Here is an 18771-nt window from a genome sequence, read left to right on the forward strand (position 1 = left end):
ATCGGAAATCAGGAAGCTTCGCGTCCCTTGGTAGAGACTCCCGGAAGAGGCAAAACTATGAACAATAATCATGTGGATTCTGTCCTCTCCCTAGTAAGTTGGAACATAGCGGGTCTTAATTCCAAACTGAAAATCAAAGAATGGTTGGAGTGGGTCAACAACAACTGCGACATCTTGTTGCTTCAAGAGACTTGGTGTACAGCTAGCCCCACAGTGGAGGGCTTTTGCTGTTATAACTTAAAGGCCTCCGCTTCATCCATGGGACGCCCCAGTGGGGGGCTATCAATTTGGTCTAAGATAAAACCTGGGGTACAAACCAAACTGATCCCAACACCAGGCAAATGTTTTATGGCTGTGAAATACATTAACAGGATGATTTTATGTGTAATTAATTTTTATAATAACGACTTTGTTAACCATCCCAATGGAAACTTTTTGTCCTTATTTAACTTTATTGACGATATCGTGGAGGGTAGGAAATATGGGTCTTTTGACGGCATTTGTATTGGTGGTGATTTCAATGCTCATATGTTTCGCACTAGTGTCCCATGTCGCAATGGGGAAGAGCTTAAGAATTTACTAGCATCCCGTAACCTAGTTAATTCTATGGAAATTGCTGGAACTAATGCTGAAATCAAATCCGCACCAACTTACATAGGTCAAGGCTGTGCTTCCACGATAGATTATATATTAATTTGTTCTTCCCTATGTGATATTATCTTAAAAGCTGAGGTCATCTGCTCTGCATATAGTGACCATTACCCACTTAGAATTTATCTAGACAACCCTCAATCCACAAAGGCTACACTGAGAATTGAGAATGGGCCACATGATTTGGTACTGTCTACTGATAGGTTAAAACTAATATGGAAAGGAGTGGATAATAAAGCTATCCTGGCAAAGGTAATTAAAAAGCACCCTCTGATTATAGAGACCTGTTTGTCGCTTGATAGTACTGGTGAAGTATTAACTGTTGCTTTCAGTAATCTATGTGGGGCCATTAAAAGGGAATCCTCCAAACCATTCAGGCCCAATATAGACCATAGCCCCCGCTGGTTTGACTCCGCGTGCTCAAAGGCCAACAGGGAATTGAGGGTAGCTTTACAACAAAATCCTAGGGCCTGTAACCTAGTGAGAGAATTAAGATCTAAATACAAACTCGCCCTGCGGATAAGATCCGAGGCCTTAGTGGTCAACCATTGGGAGCTACTTACACGGACTGCCTCGCTAAAAGACACTGCGGGTTTTTGGAGAGAAGTTAAATCTCTCAGGTCCTTTGGGTCAAACATCCAACCTATTAATTGTAACATAAATGGTGAGGTTTGGGTGGAGCATTTCTCCAAAATCTATACTGTAGCAGCCCCTATTATAGATCCAGCATCCCTATCAAACAATGTTAAACAACTGAACTTTTTAATGTCTGAGGTGGAGGATGCAATCTTGGAGAGCGCCAGTAATAAAGCCCCTGGCCCTGATGGTCTATCTATCGACCAGATTAAATCGGAAGTTAACTTCTGGGCCCCTTTATTATGTAATCTATTCAATAACCTGTCCGACAGCTCAATCCCTGAATCCTGGTCAAGCAGTGTCATCGTACCAATCTTTAAGAAAGGTGACAGGTCTGATCCGGCCTGCTACCGTCCGATTTCACTGATCGACAACACACTAAAAGTCCTGGGTAGGGTACTTTTCAAGAGGATAAGGGGATGGGCTGAGGATAATAATGTGCTTCACTGCAGCCAATTGGGGTTTAGAAGCCATGTGGGCACGGTTGAGCAGTGTCTCAACTTAAATCTGATCATGGCCAAATATATTACTGTTAAAAAATCCCCACTTTATTTAGGTTTTATGGATTTGAGTTCTGCTTTTGATTTTGTCAACCGTTCTAGGTTATGGTCACAATTACTTGATTATGGTTTAGATGATGCATTAGTATATTTTTTGTCATATCTACATAGGGATCTTAAGGCAAGAGTACGCATTAACAATGATGGTGAACTATCTGATGATATTCTTATTAGAAGAGGTGTCCGACAGGGCTGTGTACTCGCCCCTTTGCTTTTCATGGTTTGAGCCCTGCCCTGTGTAAAAATACCAAGGACGTTCCAATCATTAATGGCTCCCCCATTACCACCCTACTTTACGCGGATGACGCTGTACTAATGGGGCGTACCCCTAATGCTTTGCGTTCATTAATTACAGGGTTTGTTGTTTTTATGTCGGATTTAGGTCTAAATACCAATTTTAAAAAATCGTTTATCATGAACTGTGGACCGAAAAGATACAACATTCTTTCAATTAAAAGTGGTGATAATGAATTAAAATGCACCAGCACTTTCCCTTACTTAGGGTTATTATTCTCCAATACAGGTTCATGGCAGCATCACACTGCTTACGCAAGAAATAAGATTGGTAAATCCATTAATTCAGTCTTGTCCCTTCGTCAACCTAGAACAGCTGATGTGATTACGCCCCTGTTAAACATCTACCGTACCCAATGTCAGCCAACTGGGACATACGGCGCAGAAGTGTGGGGCTACTGTAACAGTCTGCCATTGCAGGTGGAGGAAAATAGATTTTGCAGGAAAGTGTTGGGTGGCACCTCATGTGCGCCAACTTTCATTTGTCACCAAGAACTCATGTTGCCATATATAGCGGATTTCATTAGGTCAAGGCCCACGCTTTTTTGGATTAAATTATGGACGAATCCAGCGGCTTCCTTGACCCGCAGTATAATTACAGATTGTCTCTTACATGAACGATCTTATCTCATACCCTGGCTAAACGCAGTCAATACCAGCCTGCTGAGGGTGGGACTCGGCTCTTTGTTTAGCTCCCCAAATACCATCGTCCCTGCTCATAAGAATATTGTTAAACGGGCACTGTTTAAATCATATAAAGAGGAACGCATGAGAACTGTGCTAATGAAACCTGCTATTATTAAATATCTTCCACTAACTGAGACAGGAAACAATATTTTAAACAAACCTTGCAAACCTTGTAGATATCTGTTGAAACCAATAGGAAGATGGAACCGGAGCCTTTTATTTAGGTTCCGAGATGGTAGTATTGTAAATTTATTGAGTTTTCCACTTGGCTATAATAAGAATTTAGAACAACTTGACTGTCCATGCTCTGCCGGTGGGAAACAAAGTTTATTGCACTATTTTATTTTCTGTGGCCATTACAAATTGTATATTCATCACTATTTAATGCCGATATTTAGAAAATACACTCTGAGAGATTTTAAATTGGCATTTAAATTCCTGCAAATGTTACCAACTGATGATATTATATACACTGTAAGCTGTTTTATAAAAGCCTGTGTGAAATCGAGGGCTAGTATGGAACATGCATAATGGCCTATGCACGTATAATGCACTTTAAATTTAAATACAACCAGTATAGATGATTAATTATATGTACGGAATAAGTGACTATTGGTATTGGCTATACAGTAATTCATGAATGCATCCTTTAATTGTATGACATTTTATATTCTTTGTATCATGCACTTTATACAATATGCTGTTTATGACCATTGGGTTGTGCGTTTTTTAACTTTTTATATGTTTTTAAAGTATTTTATAATGTTTCATTCTGTATGTACTTTTATGGATTTATTATAATCCGAATAAAGATCATTTCCATTCCATTCCATATGTAGGTAGCCCAATTGCGATTGCAAATGCAGAAATTCGCAGAATTTCTGCATTTGCGATCGCAATTTGGGCAGGGTGCTATGTAGCACACAAACACCCATACGCAAACTAAGGAACCGCAAAATTTGTGATTCCTTTTTTTGCGAATGCATTTAAGGAATCCCAAATTGCAATTCCTTGAATGCAATGTAGGTAGCACCCAAGTTGTGCAAATTTATGCTTAAGGAATCGCAAATTACCACCAACTTCAGGTTGGTGGTAATTTACGATTTCTATGAAAAATGCACTTTTGTTTGCATTTTTCAAAGTGCCTTGTGGCACACATACATGCCCTTAGCGCATGTATGTGTGCCACATGTGCACACAAGTTAATTTAAGGGGTGCAAAAGCGTGTGCTATTGACACCCTTGCAACCTTGAAATTGCATTTTCAATGTGCGATTCTCTAATTGAGAATCGCAAATTGAGAATGTCTTCCCATTCATTCCTATGGGCCTTCTAGCCCATAGGAATGAATGGGAAGGTATTCCTTATTTGCGAATCTCAATTTGCGATTCGCAAATAAGGAATAGATGGGATTCGGAAAATATTTTGCGAATCCAACTTACATTGCGTTTTGCGATTCTCTAATTGCGATTTCCTAAAAAATCGCAATTTGAGAATCACAAAACATGTACTACCTACATATGGCCCTTAGTCTCCAAAACGAATATGTGATGTAACAATGACATCAAAATGATTGCGGTATGTTACATTGCAATTTTTACAATGCACGTCGTTACAACGGCTTGCGCTGTAGAGCGCTGGACTTAGGAATAGTAAGATTTACTATTCCAACACTAGTATTGCATTCCTTAGATTATAGCGCAATCCAGCACAAGTCGATGTAATGCCTTGCGTTGTAACGGCTGCAGGGTAAGCAGTTTTATTTATTTAATTTTACCTATCTGTCGTCTGTTGACTTCCCCTCCCACCGAGCTTGACCCTGCCCCACCGACTCACCGCTCTTACCTGTGCTGGCCGCCCCTGTATGGACTATATATCCAGGTTGGAATACCTATGGCTTACCACACAGAGGCTTACAGCATAGAAGCTTTCGATTGAGCTGAGCAAACTGAGACGAAGGCCCTACCCCCACCCCTTCATTTCCTCCACATTGGAACAACGGAAATGGTGTCCTTCAACCTCAGCCTCCTCAAACTGGCAAGACATCTTTGGCATTAGCCTGGTCCCAACTTACAACATAGTACTTACCTTTTTATATCCTCCTTCAAGGAGCCCACCACCCCTACCAGAGAGTGAACCCAGGAGGGGCCCGTGAAGGTAAGAGCCAATTGGGGGGACCCGACAGACAATGACAAGGAAATATTAAATATATAATTCCTTTTCCCTTTTCGTTGTCTGTTGAGTCCCCCCCCAAACCCGCCCCACCGCTCTTACCTGCACTGGCTGCTCCTGAGTGAACCCCGTCCCTTCACCCAGATGGTACCTAATACCCCCATCTTTCCCCACCCTGTCTTTCTTTTTTGTTCTTTCTTTTTGATGTTTTCTAGTTAAAAGGGTTGCTGAGATGGGGGTAGGAAGGGTGATTTAATTGAAATTTCACTTCAGAAATGATAGTACTTCTGTCCAGTTCTAATTACGTTGTACACACACATCATGATACTGTGCGACTGCATCTAACATTTGTCTAACAACGACGTCCATGACTGGCGTACTTATGTTATATTACAAAATCTAATAAAAATATCTGAAAGAACATTAATATCTACCACTAAGTAGGAGACCGTAAAAAAGTTCTATTTCATATTTAAAGATTAGTCGTTTAATTCAAAAAGCAAATATATATATAGAGAAAACTTATTTTTAAATCTTAGTGGTGCTTTGTGTTATTTCCTAGCACTGTGAAGACTTTCACAGCAAAGGGGTGCTAAATGAAAAAGATAGTGACATACAAATGTCCAATAACGTAACAAGAACAATAAAATTCTATTTAAGGAAAAGTAACCCAAAGATATTTAAAAATCTTATACCTTAAGATATTTAAAAATCTTATACCTTAGGATATTTAAAAATCGTATATCGGGTTAAATAGAGCCCGTTCTGACGATCATTCCATACAGTGAAAATGACATGCAACATTAAAAATAGCAATATGCATTTGTAAATAGGTAGGAAATATTGTGCCTCCTTAAAATGCCATGTTTGACCTGCAAGATACAGGGTGAAACCGAGCAGGGCTTCGTATCTTTTCATCCTTCCCACGTAGGTAACATTAGTTGGCCAATAGGAAACAGTGTTAAAAGGAAAACCAAAGGTTACAGTGCAGTTATAGTTACATCAAGTACAGATGACAGCACCCAAAAAAGTCTCATAACTACTGACATTTTTTAATTTGGCAAAGTCAATAGGTATGCTCTTGACATGCTGTCGTAATTATTATTATTTGTATCTTTTAGTGCATTTGTATTTTTTAGTGTAATTTATGCCACAAAAATAAAAGAATAAAATATACACGCAGCCACCAAAGTTTGGCATCCAAAGGCTTAAAATAAAAAATCTTTTTTTTAAATAAATATTTAGAAATTGCATATAATTTTAATAGAACAAAATGAATGTGTACCAGCAGAGAGACATACTTAGAAAAGGAAAGGTTTATAATTCTTATTGGCGCAAAGAAAGATGTCCTATTGCCTTGGAATTATTGTAAACTAAAAACATAGTTTGGACACTCAAATGTGACCCAAAAGAGCCTAACAATGAAAAGGAAAAACACATTGGCAAAGTGAAGTATTTGCCTGTGATCCTAGGCATTGATGTCCAGTTCTTTATAGGTGGATATGCACATGCAATCAGGCAAAATGCGGTTACTTAGAGGTCAAAAGAGCCAACTGTTGAGGTGTGCCGATCCACTGCCTCATCCTATGTGCTAAGGGACAGAGTAAAATTTTGAATGACATTTCATCAGACCAATGGAAGAAGAAGGCTTGCCCAAAGCCAATTATTTATGAATATATTTATGAATATATATATATCAGGCCAATGATGCCAAGGGATGCGGTAGGCATTTTCCATGTCCGATTAGTGAAAGAAATTAAGAGGATTAATCAAAAAAACAGACAGACATCGAGGAAATTCAAATACCAAGAGAAACAATACCACAACTTGACGAATAAGTTGCAAAAACATAATCAGGTAGTCATCAACAAATCTGACACAGGTGGCAATGTAGATCGATGGCTGAAAACAAAATATCTCAAGGAGGCACATAAATATCTTGATGACATTACATGTTACAAAAGAACTACTATGCAACAAGTGAAAGCAATCAAAATTGCACTTAAAGAAGATTTAACTAGGTGAAAACGTGAAGGCCTGATTACTAAAGAAGAATTCCAATTTTTGTAAAACAAATTTCTTGTATTACCAGTCATTTACTTCATTCCAAAAATTCACAAAGGCATCCCTCCAGTACCTGGTCGACCGATTATTTCCATGAGGAATGGCCCGTTCGAGACAATCTCTTAGTAAGTAGATTATGTACTCCAGGAATTTGTAGTTGATTTACCATTGCATATAAAGGACACTAGCTATTTTCTTAAAAGGTTAAATGGTATTCCAAGGTCAGACGAATATATACTAATGACAATGGATATAACCTCCTTTTATACCAGCATAGCACATCGGGATGGATTAGGAGTGGTTGAATATTATTTGAATAAGAGATCGATTTGTCTATACAATCACAACATAATGTTGGTGAATAAGATTGGCTGGTTTTTAAATAAAAAAAATCCTGTTTGGTAAGGAAGTGTTCCAACAACTGAGGGGTGTTGCCATGGGAGCCTGCTTCTCCCCCAGCTATGCGTGTTTACACATGGGCTGGTGGGAGGAGGGGGTTCTTAAGACTGATCACCGTACTGATTGGGAGAATCATGCGGTGAGCTGGTGGCGATATATCGATGATGTGATTATTATCTGTAAGGGAACTAAGGAAAGTGCTAGGGTGTTTGCAGAACACATCAATGCTAATACATTCAATCTGGAATTCACTGCAAGTATAGATTGATACAAAGACCATTGATTTTTTTGGACGTGCAAATATATGTTATTAACAACAAATTAGAGTCCAAATTACACTGGAAATGTACGGCCGGCAATTCCATTTTGCATGCATCCAGTTTCCATCCTAAACACTTAATAAATAGCATACCATATGGGGAGTTCCTGAGATTGCCTAAGATCTGCAGTTTGGATATTGATTTGTCCACTAGCCAAAAACGAGCTGCTACTAGAGTCCACAAACGAGGATATGATGCGAGTACTATTGAAAGGGCCATAAATAAAGCGAACAAAAGAACCAGGGAATCTATTCTATTTCAAACACCCATTATTACTGACAGAAAAGCATAAAATGTTTCCTTGGGTCATAATGAAGTCAATGTCACCAGACTCATCACTACTTTTAGCCAACAGGAAAGAAGGATTAGATCTATTTTTACTGCACAATGGCCCACAGTTTTAACAGATGTTACTTTGGGCCAATTCCTTCCTAAGAAACCTACCCTGACCTTTGGGCGAGCTACCTCCATGAGAAGTGCAGAGGTCTTAAGTAGCCCTGAAGTAGTTAGCAAGACCAACTGTCTGTCCCCCAAAACTGGCCTTTTCAAATTTAGCTCTTGTAGGGCATGTCATTTTGGGGTGAATACTACTAGCTTTATGTCAATCGTTTAGTTCTAAACCAATTGATTTAAAGGGTTACTATTATTATAGAACTGATTTTGCTGTATATGCTTTTGAATGCAATTGCGGCCTACATTATGTAGGTAGTATTAAACTGCAAGTATACGTAAGAATTTGACAACATCTAAGGACTATAGCAAATTTGGACACAAAGTACCCAATGGCATGCCATTTCAAACTTGTGCACATCAACTTAAACAACTAGAAATATTATGTTATAGGTGCAGTACCAATTTTGAGGAGAGGAGGCAATAGAGAAAAAAGTTTCAGAAAGTTGGAGTCTAGGTTCATTTTGGATCTAGAGTCTAAAATACCAAATGGGCTTAATACCAGTGAAGATCTACATAACTTTTTATAATTAGTCACAACTTTTAATAATTAGTCATAACTTCGTTTTTCTAACATCAGTTTATGACATCAATGTTACAGCCTCACTTTTTTAACATCTTGTTAGTTATTTATATGTACAAAATTGACCCATTCCTATTGACACTGTATCAATGCAGTGAGTTTGCAAAAGAAGGGCATACATCCATATATGCATAATAAATCTATTTAGATAAAGTTTAGAATTTAATCAATCAGTTGCTAACAATTCTTTCGAAATTAGCACTCTATCACACTAAGTACTTTTTTAGGCACTATACACTTTACACATTCAGCACTTTAGCAAGCATTTTCCAGATAGGTGATGACACTAGACAAAAGTGATATATCATGTTTCTTTTACTGCTATATATTTTTGTTCTATTATATATTGTTAAGAAATATATTTTTGTGAGTTAGGGTTTTTACATGCATTTATTAATAATACCTTAATAATGTTTTTAGAAATGTACTATTATTTATTTTTTGATGTGTTTTTCTCTTGCATAATAGTGTATTCATGTATTGATGTGCGGTTTTCTCTTGCATAGGAGTGTATTCTCAATAGTATTTTGAGATTAATAAGTATGATGAGTACGTATAAAAAAAACTCTGACAGTCTGTTTTTTATGTCAGGAATATATGGTAGTCTGTTGTCAGGTGCTACTGAATAAAATGATTTGCTAAATCACGTGGTAAAGGTTTAAATAAGGAAGTGATGCTGCAGCGCGGCTATGTGATCAAGGCCATCGTGTAGTGGTCGAAACGCTTCATGGACACATGTGAGCAGAAGCAACAATAAAGCATTTGCACCTTAATGTCTGGAGTCCGTGCCCGTTTCTTTTGAAGTTTTGTATTTGGAATTGCTTTAGAAGAAAATAAATAAGAACAATAGTTACTTACCTGTAATCTGTGGTTCTCCAGTATTGGTGTCTTTCATAGATTCACATGCCTGAATCATTCCCCGTCGTCGGAGTGGGAGCCCACGGTACATAAAAAAAGTAGTAAAATATACCCTTAGTACATAAGAAATAACAATATACCCAACCAGGAAGTAAAGTAGCCCCAGCTACAGTAAATAAAACTTCCACATTAGAACCTGTCCAGGTCATTATGTATGGACCAAACTGCAGCCAATCAGGCCACAGCTCCCACCAGAATGCTCTCCCCAGAGACCCAGGCTCTCAGATTTTTGTAGCACCGGAGTGTACCGGAGTAAAGTATAGAGAAACAGCCTGAGTGAGCCTCTGAGGGGAGGTGGGTGGGTGCATGTGAATCTATGAAAGACACCAATACTGGAGAACCACAGATTACAGGTAAGTAACTATTGTTCTTCTCCAGTATTAGGGGTGTCTTTCATAGATTCACATGCCTGAATCAGAGTAGTGAGCAGTAATAGCAATAACATATACATAGCTCTTGGACGCTAAGGCACATAGCAGTAATGCAAGAAAACACAATGCAAGGCAATAACACAATAGGCGTCAAAGAGCAAGAGGAGGTGGGAGAGAAATAGCAGAGGCTCACCTTATTGGAAAAGATAAGGCAGGACTGCTCTTCCCACCGAGGCATCGGTATCGCTCGAAGCTTCCAGACAGTAATGCCTCGTGAATGTGTGCCTGCTGGACCAAGTTGCAGCTCTGCAGATATGCAGGAGAGGCACACCAGCAAACAAAGCAGTCGAGGAAGCCACTGCTCTCGTTGAATGTGCTCTGGGCAAGGTCTGTAAGGGTTTACCTGCCTGTTGATGGCAGAGCCCTATCGCTGAAGAGACCCATCTAGCGATAGTTTGTTTTGTCACTGCACTGCCCTGACGTGGTTTGCCATGCGCAACAAATAATTGATCAGTCTTCCTGATGGCAGCTGTCCTGGGGAGATAGAATTTGAGACACCGCTTGATATCCAGCGAGTGTAGAGTTCGTTCCGCTGGTGACTGCGGATTTGGAAAAAACGTTTTAAGGATGACTGGCTCATTCAGGTGGAAATCCGATGGTACCTTGGGTATGTACTTCGGGTTGGTGCGCAGTATCACCGAATCATTTGTGAATTGCAAGAAAGGTGGTTTAGATGTAAACGCCTGTATGTCACTAACCCTTCTGGCAGATGTCAAAGCCAGTAGTAAAGCAACTTTCCAGGTGATGAATTTTAGATCAGCTTTATGAATTGGCTCAAAAGGATGGCGCATGAGTTGAGCTAATACAATATTCAAGTGCCAGGATGGAGGTGGCCTACGGACTGGTGGAAACATGCGGAATAAACCTTTAAAGAATTGCTGGATAATTCTTGTGGAATATAGAGAGGTTTTACCATCCTGTCGGTATCTGGATATTGCCGCCAAAAACACTTTGAGCGTAGAGTGCGCCAAGCCCGATTTGGCAAGATGTAAAAAGAAGGGCAAAATCCTGTCTGGTTCAGCATGGATAGGATGTAAACCCATAGCTTTGCACCAAGCACAAAAACGCTTCCATTTAAGCCTGTAAGTTCTATTCGTAGAAGGTGCTCTAGCATTGTTCAGGACTTCCTGACAGTCCTGAGGAATGTTCAAATGTGCGAACTCATGGTGTTGAGGAGCCAAGCTGACAATTTTAGAGAATGAGGGTCTGGATGATATATTTTGCCGTCCTGAATAGTCAGAAGATCCGGAATTTGAGGCAGCTGAACTGGTTCGCACTCTGAGAGGAGAAGAAGCTGTGTGAACCAGTATTGTCTGGGCCACCGTGGAGCAATTAGAATCAGACGACACGGTTGTCTCCTCATTTTCTTGATGACTTTGGGAATTAGAGGAATCGGAGGGAAGGCGTAGGCAAAGATTTGTTCCCAGTTCATAGAGAGAGCGTCCCCACAAGACTCCTTGTGAGGAGTCCAGCTCGCGAAATGGATGCATTTCTTGTTGTGGTAGGTCGCGAATAGATCTAGCTCGGGGCGACCCCATCTCTGAAAAATGTGATCCAGTGCTGGCTGATGCAGTTCCCACTCGTGAGTGCTGCATTTGGATCTGCTTAGGGAATCTGCTAGTACATTGGCTACTCCCGGGACATGAACTGCTGTCAGGTTGATGTGTGCCAGGGCCCAATTCCAGATTTCTTGAGCTTGCTGAGACAAACGGGCTGATCTTGTGCCCCCCTGTTTGTTCAGGTAATGCATGCTCGTCGTGTTGTCTGTTCGGATCAACACGGACGAGTTTGACAGAGTCGCTTGAAATGATTTGAGGGCGAGGAAAATGGCCATCAACTCCAATAAATTGATGTGCCATGTCTTTTGCTGTGTGTTCCATTTGCCACTGATTGTCATCCCTTGAAGGTGAGCGCCCCAACCTCCCAGCGAGGCATCCGTGGTTACGATGAAACTGGGGACTTCTGCTAGAAAGGCGCAGCCTACTTGCAGGTTGCGTGCTTGAGTCCACCACCGAATTGCGTGTTTCATTCGAGGTGTTAAGACGATGACATCTTCGAAGGAACCGGATATTTGCACCCATTGGTGGCCGAGTTCTTCTTGTAGTGGTCTCATCCTCAGACGACAGTTCGGAGATAGGAGGATGCATGATGACAACATCCCTAGGAAAGACTTGAATCTTCGAACTGAAACACACTTTTTTCTGAGGAGTGCTCTCGCCAGTTCCTGGATCTTTGCTTGCCTTTCGTTTGAAATGAAGACTTGAGCTTTTTTGGAATCCAGAGTCGCTCCCAGGAAAGACGTCCTCTGAGACGGTGTTAGGTTCGATTTTTTGAAGTTTATTGAAAAAACCAACTTTTGAAATAGGGACAGGCATGTTTGGACATGACTACTTGCGGTGGCATAGGAATTGGCCTTGATAAGGCAGTCGTCCAGATAAGGGTAAATCTGGATACCATGCAACCGTAAGTGGGCCGCCACCGGTGCCAACATCTTGGTGAATACCCTCGGGGCTGAACGTAGCCCGAAGGGAAGGACCTTGAACTGAAAGTCCCTGACAGCCACTCTGAATCTTAGGAACTTCCTGTGCCTGGGGAAGATGGGTACGTGGAAGTAAGCATCCTGAAGGTCCAGGGTTGCCATATGGTCGCCTTCCGTCAGAAACTGGAGGATCTCTTGGAGTGACAACATTCTGAAGGTCAACTGCTTGATAAATTTGTTGAGGGCATGCAAATCGAGGATGGGGCGCCACTCCCCCGATTTTTTGCGTATCAAGAAAAAACGAGAGTAAAACCCTTTTCCTCTCTGATGTTGAGGTACTTTCTCGATTGCCCCTTTCCGAATCATTGCATTGATTTGGACGAACAGCTCCTTGAGATGTGCTGGGGGTGGTCCTTTTGGGGGTGAATTTGGAGGGGTTTTTACAAATTCCAATATGTGACCTTTTGAGATTACATCCAAGACCCATCTGTCTGTTGTAAGATTGGACCATTGAGAGTAATGCAGGGATATTCTTCCTCCAATTCGTGGCTGGCGTAGGCAAAGTGGTGGCAGGACGCTTTTTTCACTTCTTGTTGGCGTTGTCTCTACCCCGATAGGTAGTTTTACCTCGGGATTGTGTAAAATTGCTCCGTCTTTGGCCATAAGGTTGTTGTTTGTAAGGCTGGTACCTTTGGTTGTTTTGGTTGTTCGAATATGGGCGTTGCTGGTAATAACCTCCTCTGCTGGAGAAGGTACCCCTTCCTCTTGCACCACGAAAGGAAGATTTACGGTACTGCAGAGTACCCAATGAACGTGCCGTTTCTGTATCCTTCTTAATGGACTGTAAGGCTTCGTCCACATGCGAGCCAAAAAGGAATTCGCCGTCATAAGCCATATTTAAAACTTTGGCCTGTACTTCTTGTCGAAAGGACGTAGATTTTAACCATCCCTCTCTTCTGAGCACTGCAGCTCCTGCCAACTGTCTAAAACCTGTGGCCGCTACGTCCACTGCTGCGTCGATAATTTCAGACGACGCACATTCGCCTTCTTGTAGGATCTTGGTGGCCTCAGAGCGGTCTGGCTCAGGCAATTTCTGGATGTATGGGGATATGTCAGACCACATTTGTCTGTCATATCTACCGAGAATTGCTAATGAATTAGCAGCTCTAACAGTGGTGGCCGCGATAGTAGATACCTTTTTACCAATGGTATCGAGGCGTCTGCCGTCTCTGTCCGTTGAAATGGAGATCTGAGTTGAGGGGTTCCTAGCCCTCTTTTGTGCTGCTTGTGCAATGACTGAGTCCGTCTTTGCTTGGCCGATGAGACAGGCAGGTGAAGAGGCTGGCGCCCTATATTTCTTGTCGACTCTCGGCAATACCGCGGGAGAAGAATTTGGCGTGGCCATTATCTTAAGCCCCTCCTTCCAGATAAAGTCTATAATGGGAATAGACCAACTTTGCTTCTGAGATAAAGTCTTAAAATCATAAAGAAAGCACTCATCTTGCTTTGCTTCCATTGAAACTAGAAATCTCTTAGTGGCCTTGTCCATAATTCTATGGAAGTTCGCTATATCCACCGGCGGTGACTCAGCCTTTGGTTGTTCCTCTGGGGATGGCGTCTCAGCCTGGTAGTCTTCATACTCCGACGAGTCCGACCTAATCAATTCCCCTTCTTCATGGGTGTCCTCATCAGAATCGTCAACATCCTGTTGGTGGGGAGATAATGGCGTGGCAGGTCGGGTAGTCTGTGCCTCTTCCGACCTACTAGATCTTGGACCTCTACTCACTTGAGGTTGTGGGGAGGTAATATGTGAATCGCCCGACTCCGAAGGCGGGAATCGGCGATAATAATCGCTCAGCATATATTGCAGACTCTCGTAAAGTTCCATTGGCATCTGCATTCCTGGCGTAGAAGTGTTCACCGATGTAGGTGCCTGAATTTGCTGTTCCTCTTCCTCTTGATCCTTAACCTGTATCAATAAGTCAGAAGGACTTTCAGCCGCTTGAAACATGTCATCCCCAGATTCTGCTTCAGAATCCAATAGCCTGTCTGGCATTTGGAGTGGCGACAATGGCGCGGTTTGAGAAGACCTCTTTTGCAATAAAGCCGCAGTTGTGGCTGGAGATGGAAGAGGTATGGTAGTGGTCTTTGCTGACCATACTTGCAGGTCTGTACAAGACGACAATTTTGGTGTAGGTGGATTGTCTGGCAAATCCGAGCTCTGTGTCGTCGCCTTGGATGTTGAAGCCGATGGTTCTCTCGATTTCAGAGGTGGTGTTACCTTCGTCGATGTGTTGGATCTCGCCGTCGACGAGGGAACCGTCGACGGAGCAGTTTTCATCGTCGACGGGGCCGTCGACGGGGCCGTCGACGAGACAATCTTCACCTTCGTCGACGACGCTCTCGTCGACGGTCTTTTTCGTCGCTGATGGGTCCGTCGACGATATCTTCGTCGACGATGGTGTCGACGACAGCAAGGTCTTCTTCGTCGACGGAGCAGCCTTTGACGACAACGAGGATTTTTTCGTCGACTGTTTCAGTGTCGTCGATGTCTGATCGTCGACGAGAGGTGTGATAACCTTCGTCGACGAGATGGGTCGAATCTGAACATGAACAAAAGTTGGAGAGGAGGCTGAGGACATCACCATGGTCGATTTTGGTGAGGAGAAAGTCAATGTAGAAGTCATGGCAGAGGCAGCCTGACTGGAAATCGGCAACGTTGTTGGTGCCTTAGTCACAGGTCTCACAGGAGACACCAAAGACTCCGTTCTTTTTGAGCTTGGAACCTTAACAGACTTCTCAGAGGATTTCTGAGCTTTTGAAGTAGAAGGCTCCTGAGTCTGTGAGGCGATCTGGTGTTTAGCCACCTTAGCTTTCGGAGTAGGCACAGCACTCTCAGCTCTCCTTTTCTTAGACCCCTTAGTAGACTCTGAGGCAAAACTTCCTACCTCAGAAAGTGGCTCATCCTTGTTCTTCATCCTCTGCAGCCACAGCAGCAGGCGACCCTCTCTGTCCCTGAGGGTTTTAGGAGAGAATTTTCGACAGATGCTACACTCCTTAACCTGATGGTCAGGGTACAAACAGTAGATGCAGCGAGTGTGTGGATCTTCCTTAAACAGTCTCGCCTTTCCACACGAGTCACAGGCCCTGAAAAGGGACTTAGAAGTAGACATTTTAGGAGAAATAAACTCGATCCAAGAGAAGAATTGAGCAGAGCTCAGAAGGACTCCCTATCACACGACGTGCGGTAAAAAATCTGAGAGCCTGGGTCTCTGGGGAGAGCATTCTGGTGGGAGCTGTGGCCTGATTGGCTGCAGTTTGGTCCATACATAATGACCTGGACAGGTTCTAATGTGGAAGTTTTATTTACTGTAGCTGGGGCTACTTTACTTCCTGGTTGGGTATATTGTTATTTCTTATGTACTAAGGGTATATTTTACTACTTTTTTTATGTACCGTGGGCTCCCACTCCGACGACGGGGAATGATTCAGGCATGTGAATCTATGAAAGACACCCCTAATACTGGAGAAATAAATATACACCATTGCACTGTACAATTGACTCAATTCCTCCAGATTTATGAGTGATGCGATTTTGTGTTGTGGTTTTCTGATGATCATTTAGCATGAGACAAGGATCCCGTGTAGTGTTACTATAGATATGGATAGGTATATAGATCAGAACTTGCAAGGTAGTAAATTGTCAGGTGGAAACTGCACTCAATGCAGGAATTCTACATGCCATTTTGCACCTGATAAAACCTACTGTAAACCAAGAAAAATATTGCAAGAAATACCAGCTTATGCTCTTTAAAGCAGCTACATTTGTATTCAATTTGAGCGTTATTCCCCATTCTGAAGTGTAAATCACCACAACCCAAAAAACAGAGTGGCATATTCAGGGCTTAGGTGACCTCTTTTTTTCAGAAGAACATCAACTGTTGCTTTCTTGCACTGCTGAGATATCCCTGTGAATTCTGCAACCATGGTAATTTTCCTTTACTTTTTAGGGCTGTCAGAGACAGCATTAGCTGGCTCACAAAATGTACTTAATTGATACAAGTGAAAGCCTTCATGTGCTGGTTTTTGTGCCCTTCACATATTGGTCAGATCACATTGCTTACCCCTTGGTTGAGTGATGATGCCTTTCATGATGATTCGAGGGCTTGCATTTCACTAATCGCGATAAGAATGCAGCTATTTCTTTGGTGTTGCAGTGAGACAGGTCCATGTTGAAGGACACATGTTCTCCCCCTTTGCATTGTGCAGCTTTATGTTGACAAGAATTTCTGTTCAATGACTGTTATTCGAGGGCAAGATCTGTCCCATAATTATGAGGAATGAAAACAAATTCTATAAGTGTTGTGGAAGCATGGTAGCTTTTGATTGGTTATGGGGTCGGTCATGGGAATGGCTAGATTTAGTTCTCATTACTTATTGGTTGCTGGATACTGTATCAACCCGTGTTATTGGCTGGTAAAAAACTTTCTAACTGTTCACTGGAGGTGATGTCCTGCTGGGTGCACGTTCAAGTCTACCATTAGTGGGTGGGCTTCCTAGTGTCAATGCCCTTCTTTGTGAGTTTGTGACTGTGTCTCGAGGCCTTGACCATTTCATGTGTAAATGGGATTGGGGTTGGTGCTGGTGAGTAGAACCCTTCCAAACCAGCCGTAGCTCGACTTCACTATTTGAAACATTACAGCAGAGAACTGCAAAGCCTTTACCTGCCTAATGGGGTGTCACTTCCTGCGGGTGCTCTGGCCCACCCTGTGGCGCGGCTGCCTGCCCCCTTTTTTGATCCGGCTTCTGGCCAATGCCTTCTCTTCGGGTGACCCCTTCTCTTTATCGCAGTCTCTGAAGCCATTCTCTCTCTAGCATATGACATTGAGAGGCACGTGTGCCTTAGCTGAAGGATAGAACAGGAGAAATGGTGCAATGGAGTGCAGGTATTCTCTAGAGCTTTCAGCCAATTTCCTTTTACATCAGTAAAACTTGAATTTAATGATCAATGGAACTCCTACACATCACTCCCTCATAGTGTGTTTTATACCAAAATTGGCAGCCAAATAATTACAAAAATGCAATTCATTCGAATATTTGCTTGGTCTGAAAAAAAAGGGTGTTTCAAGTGGCACCAGATATCAATGGGCTGTTACCATGGTGGAATCATTTCTGTTTCGCGGGAACCGTCCATGGTGCATCAGTCTGAGGAGCCCCCCTGGGATTGCTCCAAAGCCGGCTCACTCCCTGCCTTCATGCCTGCTCGCCGAGGTTTCCAGAGAGCTTGTTGACAAGACAGAAATCCATCAGCTCTTTCTCTTTCCAGCTGTCAGTGCCCTGGGTGCTGACAAGCCAGAGGTGGCGAGGAATCCGCCTCTTGTTCTGCAACAAACGCCTGCCAGTGCATCCTCGCTCTGGGTCTTGTAGCAACAGGAAAATGAGTGTTAAAGAAACACTGGTGATCCCTGTTGTGCTTTAAATATGTACCTCCTCCGTCCGAACTCCCCCCTCCAAAGTCACTGTGTGTTGATATTCTTTCCAGTGCACACAAAGTACAGACACATTCCAGTTCACCAATCCAATTTTCCAGGGGGCACAAAAGGGGATTAAATCGGGAGGGCAAATGATTTGATTTGATTTTGGAATTGATATAGCGCACGATTGCCCTGGAGCGTCTAGGCGCTTTGCGGAGAAGGAAGCCAGAAGTGGTGCATTAGTTTTAAAACAGGCATGTCTTTAATAGTTTTCTGAAACCGAACAGTGTTGGGCAGCTTTTGATATTTAGCAGGAGCAAGTTCCATAACCTCACAGTGCCCAGTACAACGCTCTTTTTTCTTTGCAGTGAGCCTCATAGTCTGGGTACCGCTGTTCATTGGTAATGCATCAAAGCAACTGTGATAAAAACGCTTCACACTCTGCCCTAGGGGGATCCCAAATACGAGTGAGTCGGCTTTAGGGGCAGAGATGCAATGTGACTGGAAACAACTTGTCCGGCCGATGTCTCCCACACCGGCTTCCAGATATTTTGAGGTTATCCACATGGACTGGTGAGTAACATCATAGACCCAGTTTTTTCTGGCCAATTTATGCATGGCGGTTTAATCCCATGTAAATGAACACTCCCTTTT

The sequence above is a fragment of the Lissotriton vulgaris genome, chromosome 10 (genome assembly GCF_964263255.1).
Source record: "Lissotriton vulgaris chromosome 10, aLisVul1.2, whole genome shotgun sequence".
Classification (NCBI taxonomy): domain Eukaryota; kingdom Metazoa; phylum Chordata; class Amphibia; order Caudata; family Salamandridae; genus Lissotriton; species Lissotriton vulgaris.